General features: G+C 46.7%; 1 protein-coding gene across 2 annotated transcripts in view; it reads left to right on the top strand.

Annotated features, from left to right (window-relative positions):
- DHX57 (DExH-box helicase 57) overlaps window positions 1–17,306 on the top strand; it is a 1,970,484-nt gene that overhangs the window by 1,866,700 nt on the left and 86,478 nt on the right. The gene's annotated exons all lie outside the window — the stretch shown is intronic.

The following is a 17,306-nucleotide window of genomic DNA, read 5'->3' as shown; positions in this document are numbered from 1 at the left end:
GGCCGCACAGATAGCGTCTGGGTGTGTACAGGGACCTGCCTCTATCCATCTAGAGAATGGACACATCACCACAATTAAATACCTGTACCAGTTGCATACTTGAATCATGTCGATGTAGTCGATATGCAAGTGCTGGAATGGTCCATTTGGTCTGGGAATGATTCCTCTCACTACTTTTAATGTGTGCCCAGCGGTGAATTGCTGGCAGATAATGCAGTTCACCATAAAAAATGCTACGTGCTCTGCTAAATTCGGTGTGATCCAGTCTTCCGCGAGCGTTGCAGCTAGGGTTTCTTTTGACATGTGTAAGAGGTAGTGAAGTTGTTCTAGCGCTACCTTTAGGAGGGCGACATGCATTACTGGTTTACCAGTGCTGTCTTGCCTCCACAACCCGTCAGAGGGGTCTAAAGAACACCCTTGACGCTTCCATAAATTCTTCTCCTCCTGAGGTGCCTCCCCCTAGAGTTCCATTAGCTGAGTCTGCCCCATATTGCTATAGGCTTCTGGTGTGGCTCGCGCTACCATCATCCTTTCATGGGTACGTGCCACCTCCACATCCAGGATTGTTTCATTCTTGGATGCCATACGTTTGGTTTCCGCTCCAGCTTCATGGTTCCCACGTGACACGAAATCCGTCCCCTTGGTATGAGCGGCGCTTTTCACGACCGATATGCCCACTGGGAGCTGTAGTGCTTTTATCATCCTGTCCAATAAGGCTGCATGTTGCACTGTCGTGCCGTCTGCTCGTAGGTAGCCCCTCCTTTTCCAGCACGCTAAGCCTGCGTGCACTGTGGACGGCATATAAGCAGAGTCACTGTACACCGTTACTTCCTGGTCTGCATGATTCTCAATGGCGTGTATCAATGCCAATAGTTTTGCAGCCTGTGCTGAATAGTGAGATGGTATTCGTGCACTAACGAGTACTTGAAACTCTCCATTTGCTAGATGTTTTACCACGGCCACGCCTGTATACCTTTGTCCGTCTTCTTGGTTGATCCGGGAAGACCCGCCAATAAAGACGGTCTCTCCACTTGCCAGGGCATTTTCTTTTACCTTGGGGATCTCATCATAGAATTCCTCGTAGTTCGCACAGTCGTGTATAGGTTCTCCTTCTGTGACTGGCTCTGCTATGAACGTAGAAGGGTTTACAGTCTTACGTCGTACTATTTTGATTTCCCCTCATGAGAGATCAGTTGGCCTATGTATAATACTTCTGGCTGACAGTACTGCAACTTCTCCTTATCAACCTTGTAACTCTTCTCAGCCAGCATAGTCAATAGCTGCTCAGAGTCATGCCTGCATTGCTCTTCAGTGGTGCTGCAGATCAGGATGTCATCTACATACTGCAAAACAACACTGTCCACCGCAATGTTGCTTAGGTCCATTTGCAGGACTCTGTTGAAGATTGATGGGGACTTGCAGTACCCCTGTGGCAACCTTGTGCTTTTCAGATGCATTTGTCTGAAAGTGAATGACGTCAGGTCTTGTGAGTCACGGTGCAATGGAATCGAGAAAAACGTGTTTTTCAAATCGATCACTGTGAAATATTTTGCCTCAGTGGGTATATTGCATAGAATTGTAGAAGGGTTCGGGACTATGGGGAACTCGGCTTCAACAATATCCTTTAATGCTCTTAAATCTTGGATTAAACGCCAAGACCCACCCTTTGATTTCTTGACAGGGTAAATCACTGTGTTGCAAGGTGATTCTGACATCACTAGGATGCCCTGCTCCATCATGGCGGAAATTCTCTTCGCAATCCCTTCATCAGCCTCTCTGGACATGGGATATTGTCGAGCACGCGGTAAAATTGCTCCCGGTTTTAGCTTGATTTTCACTTCACTGGCCCCCTTCAGGAGGCCTACGTCATAGGGCCCTGTAGTCCATACCGCGACAGGCACTTGGGCCATGTCATCATCAAAGTATTCTGGACGTATTAGTGCTAACATCATTCTCTGTGGCACCTCTCGTTTTGATCATTTTGACCCAAAATATGAGACTCACTTCCACCCTTGTCTCTTCATGGTCAGGGTGTTCTTCAAACAGATCATCGGTGACGTCAGTCACTTGATACCCTTCTTCGATGGCGAAAATCGCACACCATTGTCTGCCTTCATCGTCATATCCTTCAACCAATACCACTTTCCCTCGCACTGCGGCAGATTGTATCATTACGGGGAATACTTGTCCCTCTTCTTCATGCATGGGTATTCTTGGTCTGAATAGAAACTCATCAGGGGTTCTCATAGGTTTGTCTGCAAGGCCTGGCAATCCCGCCATAAGTACCCGCACGCCATATGCGAAAATGTCTGGTTCTAACGGTGTAGCCCTCATTGCTACACGTCCTGAGTATGCTCTGATCATTTCGCACACGTTTGAATAATGCATTCCTGGGGTGGAGCACACTATACTATTCTCGGTAAACAAGATGGTCATGTTTAATTTAGTCATCAGGTCCCGACCCAGAATATTTACTTGGGTCTGGCGTGACAATAATAGAGGTACATTCATTTCGCACTGTCCCACTGAGACTGGGAGTACGTCTGTAAAGGGAACTCTGCTATGAGCTCCAGTGAAACTCTGGGTATCTATGGCCTCGCCGGACAAGGAAAATTTCCCCTCACGTATGCACGAGCGCGTTGCTCCCGCGTCAACTAAGAAGGAATATTCTTTCTCCCCTATGGTGACGATCACCCTTGGTTCCCTGTTAGGGTCTGGTGTCATGATAGGATAGAACACATCAGAGTCTCCCGAGAGCTGTCCTATTTTATGCATATGTTCGGTCCACTGTACACTTGTGGGTTTCCCCCATTTCCAGGGTTAATTCCCTCTCCGGGATTATTACCCTGAGCCATTTGCGGTGGTGCCTGCTGGGGTTGTCCCTGTGGCAAATTCCCCATGTTTGGTGGTTGACCCGTTTGCTGTGCACCTTGCTGTGCGCCTGACGCCTGCGGCTGTACTGCGTAATTTTGTGCACCGCCCTGCTGCGGGTCACCAGGTTGATTCACCATGCCTGTCCCCATCCCTTGGCTGTTTTGCCCCATGCCTTGGCTTCGGCACATGCGCGCCACGTGTCCTGTCACTCCACACAGCCAACACACTGGCGGTGGTCGGGCCATTTGTCCATCCGGCATAGCTGTACCGCCCATTCCTGCATTCTGAAAGCCACCTTGATCATTCTGAAAACCTCATTGGTTACCTCGAAACCCTCCCTGATTGCTCTGCCATCCTCTACTTCCAAAACACCTTCCCCTCGGGTAAAATTCTGTGTTACCCTGATTATTCTGCGATGGGTTACTCGCTTGCTGTGTGCCTGGTTCGGCTTGGCTGGTGAGCATGGCTCCCTCGAGAGCATACTTCGAGAGCTTCTTTTGCACCAGCTTTGCCTCCTCTCCTTTACGAGTTGCCTCCTTTTTCGGATTCTTTTCTTGCAACCATTTACAATAGTGCGCAATTCTTAATTGTATTTCGGCCCATGATTTAGCTTCTATTCCTACCAATTTTTTAAACTGTTTTTGCACCGGTTCTGGTAACCCTTGGCACAATATATGGTAAAATACAGGGATAGATTTTGTCTAAGACTCATGCGTTTCGAGTACCCACGCGTCTTGAAAATTCTGGATATAAATCAACGGATCCTCAGATTCTTTCATTTTTCGTGTCATTATAGCTCCCATATCAGAAGTGTCTGGATATAGCTTACGCAGCGCCTTCCACACTGCTGCTCTACAATTATTAAGTGGCGCTCCGTCATGGGAGGTGCTAGTTAGGGTTACCTTAGGGTAGCCCGCCCGCTTCCATACATCATCCATACATCATCGGCTCTTTCACCAAGTATGGCGATTAGGAGGCCCTTTATGTCCCCTATAGCTAAGGTGACTCCCCCCGTCATTTTCTCAAACTCCTGTATCCACTTTCTGGCTTCCGATGTCAACATTGGAAGTTTATTTTTAAGGTTCTCTCGGTTCATGTGTGGCCATGGAATATATTGTGGTCTTGCTGTCCCCTTTTCTAGCAACTGTAATTGGAAAACACAGTCCTCCTTTTCTTTCCCCATAGCTCCCTAGTCTACCGCCGGGGTGGCATTCCCGCCTTGTCGTCTACCTGGCAATGCCCTTAATCTGTCTACATAGGCAGGTGCTGATGCCCCCCTCTGACCATGGGGTGTTTCTTCATGTCGGTTGGACTGTCCAGCGGACTTCGGTGCCCTACTTGTGGACCCGCTAGCACCTGACCATCGTACCCCTTGGTCCCTTGGGAGACCTTTTTCGCACCTTCTCCCTTCGTCATGTGCCCCATCCTCCGTTTCCCCACCGGAGACAGATCCTGAATACTCCCAGTTTACACAACTTCTTGCATCTTCTTCGTTCTGCCCAATCTCTAGCCTGTCTAGGGACAGTCCTCCCCGGCTCCCACTACTTCGGGTGACATCCTCATTGTCATATAATCTCTAAGCGCTCATCTTCCCTTCCCCCTTGGGAAATATGTTCCAGCCCCATTTCATCATAGATTTTATCAATTGTCTCCCCGATGCTTCTGGTGTCGAAGTCATCTTCAATATTTGTCCCGCTTGTACCTGGTACCGCGTCGCTTGCAGGAAAGAATTCTTCTATGTCTTCCCATTCTACAACAGGATTGGGTTTTTTAACTTCCCGTTGCAAATATTCTAGATCTCGTGCCCTCTGTCTACACTTACGTTCTGCTTCCTCATCTGTTTTCTTTCGCTTCTTCTCTAACCTTATCTACTTCCCTCATCTGTTCATTTCTACATTCTTTTGCCCTTCTACTTTCCTCGTCTTCTCGCTTCTTTACTTTTCTTTCATGCACTCTCCTTTCTTCCTCTAGTTTAAGCATGTTCTGCCTGTACTTCTCATAGGCTGCGTATTGTGTGCGACTGAGCGGTATTCCTTGCTCTTTGCGATATAGTTGTTCCCGCCTTAACATATCCTTCTTTCTTACCCTCTCGTCTCTTATTTCCTTTTCTTTCTGTTTTTCCTTTCTCTGCACCTCATCAGACCATTCCCTCGGTCTTATGTCATCACTACCTTTACCGTCAAGTTTCAGCAATATCTGACCTCCTATCCACTCGTCCTTTGCAAATGCTAACTCGCTACTTCGTTTCTGCTTCTTTCCCTCTCTCGAGAGAGATGCACTACTCTGTGCCTGGTCCTTTCCTTCATCACTGCGTCTCTCCTTGTCCCTCGAGGCTACGGAGGCAAGATTACTTTCATGCTCTTTTTCTTTGATGTCATCACTACTGTATGTAGGCGATTCATATGCCGTGTTGCTGTACCCCATAGCTGCCTTAAGTTATCTTAGTGGGTAAATACCCTCTGACTTACTGCCTTTGATCACTGGCTCAGGCAGGGCAGGTGGCGCGGTAGGCGTCTCACCCCCCTCCGTACATACATTTAATATCCAGTCTGCGGGTGGTTCTTCCACCTTTGTTTCTTCAAACATTTTCCACAGTTACAGTACAGCAAGACATTTTTCTAGCTTCTTGCCGATATAGGTGGCATGTAGTAAGGTGGTCATGTGTTTTAAAACAGCCTTAGAGAGTGACCCGTTCTGAGGCCACGGCATAAACATCTTATTGGTGGTTCCCTTAACCCATTCCTGGCTATATTTCTTCAACTTCATTGCATGCTTGGGCAGTTGCTTGCACAGATGCACAATTGGGGTAACTTCCTCCATTCTTAATTTCGTCGTCACCACAGTGATTATACAATTCTATGATCTCTCAATAGTATGAGTGAACACCAAGTACGCAAGCTCCAATCCAATCTTTTTCCCGCCAAATTTTATACCAACAATTTACTCAAAACTCATCAATTCAGTGGCGATTTCCTCTTAGTTACAGAATCGCGTAAAGCCAAGATGCATTTTAAACAATCACCAATACAATTATTTTATATTTGACATACAACAGAACACATATGACAGACGTTTGACAGACTAGACGGACACCAGCTGGTCATACGTATATCTGCCTTCTAATTAATACCCCGTCATGGGATGTGAACAAACCCCCTTAATGACGTCTTTAAACGTCATGGTAGCCTAATTGTCCCCCCACTGTGGGCTATGGGTTGACGTTCCTTCTGACCACTCTTTAAAGCGCAGGAACAAGACAAATCCTTACGTTTTCTCTCGGGTGTGCCCCTCCCGGTATTCTTTACGTTTTCTCTTATGCTCGAGTCATTAACCCCCTATATATATATATATATATATATATATATATATATATATATATATACACAGTCTTCTTCTACTTCTAGCTACTTTATTATTTTTCTTTTTCCCGCCGCCCTCTGTTACCTTTCCCTTGCCGGCTCTAATGCCTACACGACATTTGCCAAAGTTACAAGTTTTATTGCTTCACTCACCGATAACATCGTTTCCTCTCTGGAACTTCGGGATCACCGCCCCTTCCTCTTCCTGCTTTTAAGGTTTTTGTCCGATCCGCTGCCCGTGGGAATGAGAAGGGTTATGCTTGGAAAGGCGGGTTCCTTCAGACCCACTGCAGATTTTTGAAATTTTTACTCTATCATTGTCCACGGGGAGCTTCTCAGCCGGAATGGCGAAAGGACTCGTGATCTTACCGAAGGCCTAGAGTTACTTCGTGCCTTCGGTCTAAGGGTGTTTTATAACTATATTAATCGATAATCTATCATCTATGGCCGCAACCATCCTCCCGCTACCAAGTGTTCCGGAGGAGAGGAATTCGCCGACGGGCCCATTGGTCAGCACTCACCCTCTAGAACTTCAAAGACAAGATAGCTGCACCATGTGAGGACAGGGGGTGCAGGACTCACATACTCCAGCACGACTCAATAAGGAAGACTCAGTAAGTTGGCAAAGGGAAGTCCGTTTAATGACAAGTACATCAAACAGGGAAACAAATGGGAATCCGCTGTAGTGTGATCACCGGTCTCACTCCGACTTCCTCGAACTTCAGTTGAACAGCAACTCTTATAGGCAATATTCGTCATCATTGACGTCTAACTCTACAAAAACTTGACATGCAATATAATTGGTTAGGAAAGGTAACTTAAGTATAGGTGCTATATCTGTATATGATAATAGGGCATGCGGATTGGATGACTCTTATCTGGTGGGCGTCTACGCCCATCCCACTACATCACACGTGATTGACGTCATCACAAGTACGACGTTTCATTGGTTCTACTATCTATAGGACTCCAGATAACTTGGTCCATTGTGATTGGTCAGGTTACACCCAAGACATAAATCCACATTTTAATTAGCAGCATGCAGAATGGACACCTAAGGGTCTGGTGTACCAAGTTTCACCCTGCCTCCCTTCCATCAATCAGTATCTTAAGGCTATGTGTGAATTAGTTGGCTGGGTTTGGCCTCGAGACTAGTCTCTTATCGGGAAAGTTATGTCATCCTGGGTTCTGGATGACATCAGGCAATGGTACCTCTTCGCGCCTGGCTGGTCACGGATCTGTTCACCATGGATCTGCTTCAGTTTCCAGCTTTTATTGTATTTAATTCTGCTTCGGCCCTACCACCTGCCTGGGCCTCTCTTATCTTGACCTTCACGAGCGAGCTGGTATGCTCCGAAGTTTGGTTCTTGCGAGTTGACGCTCTCCTCCCTTCTCGGGGTGACCTCGATTTCCCAGGCATGAGCCACTCTTTGATGAGTTTCGATTCCGCTCTTCCTCTCTGTTCTGGCTGAGTTGTGAAACTTGGCCTGCCAGGCCTCTGGCAGCTTGGGCCCATTTCTGCTTTACAAAATAGAGTCGCACTCGTAGAACTTGCTTTTTGAGGTAGTTATATAGTTGGCGCATGCCGCTTCTAATGTTCTACTAAGCATTGCAAGCAGTATCGTTTTCTTAGCTTCTTGCATTCCAAACTTATTTACAATCATTCGACAGGTCGGTTTTCTCATCATGTCTAGTAACGCGTTTCCTTATTTTTTAGCATCGTCTCCTTCCTGTGTTCGTTACATAGGTTTGCATAACAGCTTATTCTAACGTGTCTTACTCGCATGCTGGTTCAGGCCATTGTCATTTCCATTGAACAATGGCTGGTATGGCTGTCTAATAGGGTACCATGCTGCCCAGGGTTGTCTGGTTATGGCGCTTCAACAGGTACCGATCTTCTAATGTACACTGGGCAGAGCCCCAGTGCAACTCTCTGTTGGTTCATTTGCTCTTCATACGTCACATACCTTGGCGAGTACCTTCCTGGTACCTCGAAAGGAGGGGTAGGGGTGCAGGTCATGTCTGGGACCTCCATTACAATGGTAAGCACTGCAGCCTGGCCTGGTCACTGCAGATTGTGTAGACCATGCAATGGGGACATCCACTGTGTTAGGGACATCAGCCTACCTTCACAGTTCAGGTTTTTCATCAAATGTTCAAGCAGAACCTCTGGACATAGCTTTTGACGTGAGCACCTGTTCGGCCCAAAGGCCGATGAATCCTTGGAGAAATTCAAGAAATCTAAATTGGTTGCAAAGTCACTGGGCTTAGCTGTGCAGCAGCGTGCAAAGCAATTTTTCAGTTTCTCCTCTAGGGGAAGAGGCTACAGACGGTACAATCCGTTTGGTAAGAGGGCACAGCTCCTGCAGGCCAGGCCAGGGCAAAGGCGTTCTCGTGTCCCAGATGTGGCAGAGGGGCCTAGGGTGAGACTCCCCTCATGGGTATAAGGACTGCCGTCCTGTGAAATACCTATGTAAGCCTTTGTTTCCAGAAGCTGTGGCTCTGTTAACTGTCTCCCTCCCAACCTGAAACTACTACTGTGTGTTATCGTGAAGTCTCTACAACTGTATCTGCAAGACCAGATCGGACTAAGATGAAGAAGCACCAAAGAAACATACAGAACGAAAGGATTCCCCAAGAACTGAGATGTGGTGGCCACTAGAAGGCATGAAGATAACTTCAGAGGCTTTGACCACAAACATTGACGCTACACAGGGGTGGGCCCAGCAGCATAAAGTAAAGACTGAGGAAGGATTAAGTGTATTCAGGAGCAGGAAGGGCAGCAAGGGAATCTGGCATACGTCCTTCAGGGCCTTGGAAAATTCAAACCCGCGCAACCCAATGCATCAAGAGACCATCTGTCTTTGAAGAAGAAGCCGAAAGAAATTACACGAGCCGGATGGACCCAGACTCGCTGCAGAAGCAGGAAGAATCCAATGGTGGCGTGGTACATAAAACACAATGAGACCACTGCAGCAACAGCTCAGCAGGGCCGCATAGACCAGAGAGGTGGAAAGCAGGAAGACGCGCTGAGCGTGGCCAGTACCACAGCAGCCTGAGACCCCAGGAAGAATCAGTAGCACTCCCCCCTGACTATACAGGTAATGGGAGTTGTGGGAAAGGTAGGTGGGGTCCAGGCAGCCCAAAGAGTCAAGTATTCATCGCCAGTGATCTCCCTCATCACATTAGTGATGCATAGATTTTCAAGAGTCAAGTATCCCTCGGGAGTAATCTACGTCGCCACATTAGTGATAATCAAAAAACCAGGAGCCAAGTATTCCTTGGGAGTGAACTCCATTTTCACATTGGGAAACTTGACATATGTGAAAAATACCAGAAGGACAAAGAACGGTCAGGGAGTAATTTCCCAAATAGTCAAGATAGAAGAAGCCCTGATAAAGGGTCTAAGTATAACAGGCCAGATGTATGTTTGTTTGATGGCGTCATCCGCAGTAGAAGCTGCCCGAACACACAGAACGCTCCGCCAGAGTGAACTGTTACCTTAGGATATACAGTGGTCCAATTCGCATAGCTTCACCTGTTGTCACTTCTAGAGGGAGCTGTAGGCTTAGGATATTTAGTGGTCCTTCTGTGTTAATGAAAACCTGCACTTTGGCCCATGTGCATGGGGCCTGTACACTGTTAAGCAATAAGAATAAATCAGACCCTATTGCAAGAGACTGCTGTTAAGTCAACCCAAGACTGGATTGTTTCAACAGAAGAAGGGAACCATTCTCCTGGTGGCTTGGAAAAGAAGTTCATTGAACCCTTTGTTTCTTAGTTTATTTTTTAGTGGTAGGGATAGAGTAGTTGGTTTGGACAGAGGACGGTATATTGGTTTTTGACTTGCATCCTGCTGAGCACCCAAGTTATTCTAGATTGAGGTAGGGAAACCCCTCTAGAAATAGGGAGAGAAGATATTCTTTTCTTTATTTGAATAAATGTCTATAGCCAAAATAATTCCACTTTGTCAGCCACCTTACTCCATCTCTCCACATAACCAAGAAAGGAGGAGGTATCCCTCCCATCCTGATCCTCAGGGCCGTGGACAAGTTCCTGTGCTAAGACAAGTTCAGGTTGGTGATGCTGAAAGACATTTTCCAGGCTCTGCCACTTCAGGACTGGTTGGTGTCGCTGGAACTTCCATGTACCTTTTTTTCATGTACCAATTCACAGGCAATTTTTGAGATTCGTCGTAGACTCATCAATTCAAGGTGCTCCCCGTTGGCTTAACCTCCACGCCCAGGGTTTTTACCAAGCTGATGGTAGTGGTTGTGGCGCACCCCGGGAGATCCAGTATTCACGTATTACCATACCTGGACGACTGGCTGATCCAAGGAAGGTCTAGAGAGCAGATATTAACACACCTCGAAACCTGCTTTCCATAAGTCCCACAACACACCAACGCAGAAGCTCCAATTCATTAGAGCAGTCCTGGATACACTGGTGGGGAAAGCTTTACCCCTGAGGAAAGAGCCACCAGTGTCTGGAAAATGGTTGTGCTCTTCCAGAGCCGCAACAGTCCATCAGCGAATTATTTCCTCTGTCTCTTAGGTCTCATGTCTTCCTGCATTTGTCGTGTACCAGAGGCCAGTCTATGAATGCGATCTCTGCAGTGGCTGTTGGGGTGGGACCAAATCTGATTCGCATATAGTTTTTCCCCTTTTGTAATGGCTTAGCAGGTGAAGAATGATAGTTTGGAGGGTTGCCCAGAGCAATGCAAGAGGTTAAGATTGATTCTATTCTTCCAGCGATCACTTTTTTTGTTTAGCTTAGTCACCCCGAGTAGGACGGGTAAGCCCAGAGGTGGGTACTGTGCCTGTTGGACCTATAAACCCAAGCTGCTCCTCACTGATGAGGCACAACAAGGTGCTTGTGCAGAAGGAATGTGACTAGGTAATTTGGGCTGGCCTGCCCCTTTTGGGGTGGGTCTAAACCTGATCTGTATATGGTCTTTTCCCTTTTGTAATGGCTTGGCAGATGAAGAATGATGGTCTAGAGGGTTGCACAGAGCAATGCCAGTGTTTAAGATTGATTATAAACCTTCCAGCTATCACCTCTTTTGTTTTGTTTGAGGTAGCAATGGTTCCACTGCTTCAGTACCATGATGGACATTCTCAAGGTGTTAAGGTTGGTGGCTAGCAAACTCTCTTTTTGGGCCAGCAAGGAGAACATGATAATAGGGGACCCTTTTGGTCTCTGTTGCCAAGTGGCCAAGGATGCACCCCTGAAGGGGTGGGACACCCCGTGCAGGTTAGGGGCCTTTGGTTGCCAATGGAATGCCAGTGGCATATCAACAGGCTGGAGTTGAGGGTGATCAGGTTGGCCCTGATGGCCTTTGCTCCCTCCCTCAATGGGACACACATCCTCATTCTGACGGAAAACAGAATGGCCATGCACTACCACAACACACAGGGGGGGTTTCGGTCTCTGCTTCTATGTAAGGAAACACTGCAACTTTGGTTCTGGTTACTGGAGAACTGAATATTTACTGCACGTATCCACCTAGCAGGAGCACGGAACGGCTAGCTGATGCTCTGAGCATGGTCTCCCACAAGTTGATATTGTGCCAGGAAGTTCTCAAGAAGATCTCCGATCATTGGGGTACTCTGACAGTGGATCTTTTTGCCACAAGGACCAATGTAAAGTGCAGACAGTTTTGCTTGAGGGAATTCCCAGCTAATGGTGCACCGGAGGACACATTCTTGGTGGAGTGGGTCTCGAGACAGGCATGGTATCAAGAGAGATGACACAGACAACAGATCTATATTTTTAAACAAAGCTTTATTAATGATCAGGATGGTGTAGCGCCTAACTAACCCTATGCCATGGGGGATTTTCACGGCCTAAAGAAATCTAAGGAAGGTCTGTGTCTGGAAGTCCAAACCAAATGTCAGTCTGTGACAACACCTATGCTTGTCCTCACAAGTACAGCAAAATCTAGTTGGGAAATGTTCTCAACCAAATATAAGTGTTGAAGTTCAATATAGTTCCAATGTAACTTTGTTTCAAGGAGGTTTGATCATGTTATGAAGTTACCTTCTGTAGGTTCACTGGTTTGCATCAAAAGAAGGTGCTTGGTTTCAAATGTTCAAATTTAATCAAGTTCACACAACACTGTGATCTAGGCCCTCCATTACCCAAGATAAACTCTCTCCAGTTCTTAGGCTCTCAGGGTTCCCTTCCCCAAGATTTACACTGAACAGTTAACTTGCTTCATCTGTTCACAAGTTCATAAGAGAATACCTGGTTCGTTTGATCCGTCCTTTAGTTAGCTTCACTCAGTACGCACACTTTTCCAAGTGTAGTGGTTTCTGGTCTAGGCGCAGGTATCGGACCACACGGTCCACCCATTAGAGTTGGCGAAACCACATGCCTTGTCAGTGGTTTGACTCTTGATGTTGGTAATGTTAGTGTTCGGAAACTTCCTGGTCTAGGCGCAATTGTCAGACCACGCGGTCCACCCATTATTTCACGTAACCATAGGTTTCCCCAAAGACATTGTTCAGTTCCAATGTTCAAAACAACTCTTCACTTTCACATTATTCTTAAAGTGCTTTTCTGATCGTGGGTTACTTGATATACTCGATTGTGCCACAGGGTTTATACAGTCTTTAGCACTTCATATTCTAATCAAGTGACAGCTTTCTTTTCATTCAGTATTTCGCAAATGTAACATTTACTTGGTTTCACTCAAACCACGACTTTCCTGCCGCTCAAGATTCAGGAAATGTAATGGTGCATTCATCAGGATGGCACCTTTCATTCCGTTTGGGTTTCAATAACTGTAACTTTAAGTTGTGCAAACTTGAATAACACCTTTTATGCAGTTCGGTATTCACCAAATGTTTTCACTTGTATGAGCTTAAGCAGCACCTTGCAGGCAGTTCGGTATTTAATAAATTTAGTTTTTAGTACTTCTGTGGACCATTACCAATAGCAAGGTCCCTGAAAATGCTCCAGCGTTCCTAGTGTCTCTCGACACTTATTGGGTCTCTGTGGCTCAGTTCAGCAGCTTCTACCCGAGCAGGAAAACCAGTTAGCCGGATACTTCATTCAGCACATGCTGGCCTTCGTGCTTGGCTCCACCTCTGATCCTTAGCAGCGCCTTCTGTACGCCTTCCCTCACAGGGGCTCCCAGTCCTGCACAGCCACCTCAGCAAGACTCTCAGGATCATCGTCGGCCTGTCAGCTTCTCAGCATGGCAATTCTACAGTTCTCTTTTCCTCCTTTCCCTCTGCGACTGCCCCCTCTGATGGGCTTCTGTATTTCACTGCACTACTCCTCGTTGCCTCTTCTCTGAGTACTTAAGGGAAAACTATATGGGAGGATGGGATGAGATTGGCCATAGCCCATAAAGGCTAAGGTTAAGGGAGGGGGAGGGTAGATCAATATCAGGAAAGGGGGATACCATGTCTCGCCTTTGGGTGCCCTCTCTCCAATCCCCAAGGACCCTCCACTCAGGTGATCCTCCCTCACTTGTCTACCTCAAATCTAAAAGTGATGGCCCTTCCCTGGCCACCCGAACAAAAGATCCCTTGGGAAGTAAATGTGAGAGTACCTTCAGGCTTCTCACAGTCTTCGACTTCCACTATGCGTTCCCTCCAATACCGGTCATTCCGTGGGTTCTCAGGAGGTAGAGGAGGTTCCAAGCCACTATGATCTTGATTGCTCCAGATTGAGCGAGGAGAACATGGTACTCAGAGCTCCTGGACTTGACCATCTGCCCACCTCTCCAGTTGCCTCGATGGCTGGACCTCCTATTTCAGTCGGACGGTCTCCTGCTCCACCCAATCCCACAATCCCTCAACCTACATGCTTGGCTTTTGAGAGGATGAGGTATGGTGACTGGGACCTCTAAGAAGAGGTTCTTCAGGTGTTACTGGCTAAACGCAGACATCTTCACGCATACAAAGATCTACGAGATCTTTGTATGCGTGAAGATGGAGAAGATCTGAGGTGTGGTGTAGGGATCGCAGGATATACCCTGTCACTTGTCCCACCACTACTGTGATGGAGTTTGTTCTGTCATTGGCTGCATCAGATAGGCAAAGTAAAGGGCTGCTTCGTGGCTTTGTGTTCAAGAGGTTTCCGGATCAAGGATCCTTTTTCAAGAACCCGATCAATTCCTGAAAGCCCTTGTAAATATGTTTCTGCCTTCTTTGTTTTTAGTTCCGAACTGGGACTTAAATTTGGTATTGACATTATTGCTGACGGCTCAGTTTTAGCCCATGCATTCATGTCCTGTCAGGTCGGTGCTTATCCTGAAAACGAGTATTATCAGAGAACTGGTGAAGATCAGCCACCAGGCATCATGGCACACTACAACAGGGGCATAGCTCCTTCCTCCGCATTGCAGAGGGGTGTGCGTATCCAGTGAAAAACTCGCTGCAATAAGTCTGCAGGCAAAAAAAGCAGCAGTTTAAAATGCACTTTTAAACACACATATATGTGGGCGGATGGGTTGGGGTAATACTTTAAGGTAAAGGGGAGTATGGGGTGCTGTGAGGTGTCTCCGCCACATTTAAAAGTGTTCAAAAGCGGATTTTAAATGGCTGCTTTTTGCGGCCGCAGGATTCAATTCAGGCAAGAATTTATCATAGAACTGGGGTGTGCTAGTAAAGGAAATATATGGAGCAGTGACGTGGTCGTTGCCCCACACGCTCAACAAGCATTACTGCTTGGATGTGGCACGTGGTCCGGATACTTTATTTGGCAGAGCGCTGTTGCTGAGCTTCCTTGTCTGAGAGATTTCATCCCTCCTTACTGCTTTGAAAGTCTATGTGATGAGGAAAATGGTGGTGGGGGTTCTATGTTATATTCTCGAATATTAAAGGATGCACGCAAAAAAGGCAGATTTTTTCCCATCCGATTTGGCATAGCCTTTAATATTGGTCAGTTTCACTTTTCATTCCCCACCTCCCCAAAAAACCAATCCCTGCCTGCCCACTCTCAATTAAGATTGGGGGTTTCACTCCATCACTTCACACAGACACACGAACATTAACAAACACATAGACACACAGAAACGTACTCGCCCACCGGCCTTCTCCCTAAAAACGCAACAAACGCTCTTCCATACAAACACAAGTACACTATCCTTTTCCCCCTTCTCTCCTACAAACATTACCCCACAACATACACTCAAACTCCTTAAGCATGCGTCTGCCCTCTTCCACTGCGCGCCTCGGCTGCGCCTGTCAGCCTTTGAGCCCACTTGTGTGCGGCAGGGGGTTGACTGTTAGATTTAGAAAGACCCCTCTGAGCGGTATTTCTAAATTGGTCTTTTTAATGTTTAAATAAGTTTGACTTGTTCACTTAATACCTATGGTCACAGGGTTTCTCCATACCTACCTCAGGTGGGAGCATTACAGATACCATTTCAGGCAGCTGTTGTACCACAGCTCCCAGTGTCTAGAGGCCACGTACCTCTTGCTGGTTCACCATTGGTTCTCTTGCCAGTGAGTAAAATGCTTCCCGCTGTTCAATGCGGTTAGTCCTCTTCCCTCTATGCTACCTGCATGGCTAGCTCCACGATAGAAGGAGCTGATGGACAGCCATTGTTTCCACAAATAACCCTGAAAATTGAACTGGATTGGCTCTCTGCAGAGCAGTGTCTTCTACTGGGCATGGGAGATTCTGTCCCCAAAATAGTTCTTTTTGAGAGTCTTGGCAGAAAGTTTGTATAGATTATTAAAACTTGAAACTTTGAACTTCAGTGGTATCCTCTTGTGCATTCCTCCCCATTGCCATTGCCATCCCCTTCCCGTACTTTTGTACTTGACATGAAAATATACTGCCACATCTCATTGTCGTCTGAAGTTTCTAAAAGTATATTGGTTGATTCCATGTATTTTTCACCAACTATGTCTCTACTTGTTTAAAACACCATAAAGGGGTAGTGTTGTTAGGCTTTAGTCTAAGGCAGTCACTGTTAAGTAAAATGGGTATTCAAAGCCAACATTTTGGAGCATCTATCTCTCCCTCTCCTCTACGCTTCCCTTCACTATGTTCCTCCTCCCCTCATGTCTTCCTCCCTTCACTCCTGCTCTCCTTATGTTCGCCTGACCTCTCTTCCTCATATCGCTACCTTTCTTATCTTGTCCCCGATTTCTCAATTTCTGGCCACCTCACTGCACCGTTACACAGCTCGTTCCTCTGCAACTTTCCACCTTTCCTTCCTTTGCACCTTCTTTGATCTCTCCTTTAATCATTCACTCTCCTTCCCTCCTTTCTCTTTAATGATGTCTTCTTTCTTCCCTCTAGTGTATTTTGCCATTCCACTCGTCAGTCACACACCTCCTCTCCTTCTTGTTGTTTCACCCCCGGTTCTCATTCACCTTTGCTCCCCTGCTTTCCATAGCCATTCTCGTCTCTCCCACCACCATTCTTCTCTCTCCCACCTCCACTCTGTTCGATGTCATTTCATTGACAGTAATTACTTTGTGTTAATTAACGACAAAGAAATCACTTGAAAATTTGACTAAGAATTTTAATTTTTTTATTTGGGGGGCCTCCATGCCCCCACTTTCCCTTCGTTACTACTCACCCTCAGCCCCTTAAATACCCACATTTGTTGAAGTAATTATTTTGTAGTAAATTACAACAAAGTAATTACTGTCGATGAATGAATGGATACCAGTGTTCTCTTTCCAACCTCCACTCTGCGTGCCCTATCCTCTGATTCTCTTTATCCTCACCTGTCTTCTGCACTGTACTGTGTGAGAAACCAAAGGGTGTCTCACCTACTAGTCCCCGGGATCTATCTCTCAGGTGGCCAGGGCACGGCCATCACCTTTGGATCCAGACCCTGGGATTGACCAGTGGGGAAGGACCACCTGGGTGAGGTGTATTTGGGGAGTGGGCATGAAGCGACCAATGGTGAGGTGCGGTATTCCCCCCCCTTTCCTGTACGCATGACCCATCCTATTTTCTAGGATTCTCCAATGTCTCAACTCTCCCCACCCTTTCTATACAAACACTGGGTCGAGGAAGAGGGCGACTGAGAGTAAAGAGGATAACCCTTACATATCTGATTGGACATGTCCCGCTAATCGGGTCAGGCAAAGTTGA

The sequence above is a fragment of the Ambystoma mexicanum genome, chromosome 4q (genome assembly GCF_040938575.1).
Source record: "Ambystoma mexicanum isolate Mex_15411 chromosome 4q, UKY_AmexF1_1, whole genome shotgun sequence".
Lineage (NCBI taxonomy): Eukaryota > Metazoa > Chordata > Amphibia > Caudata > Ambystomatidae > Ambystoma > Ambystoma mexicanum.
The sequence above is the reverse complement of the archived record's forward strand: the minus strand, read 5'-3'. Positions and strand labels throughout refer to the sequence as shown.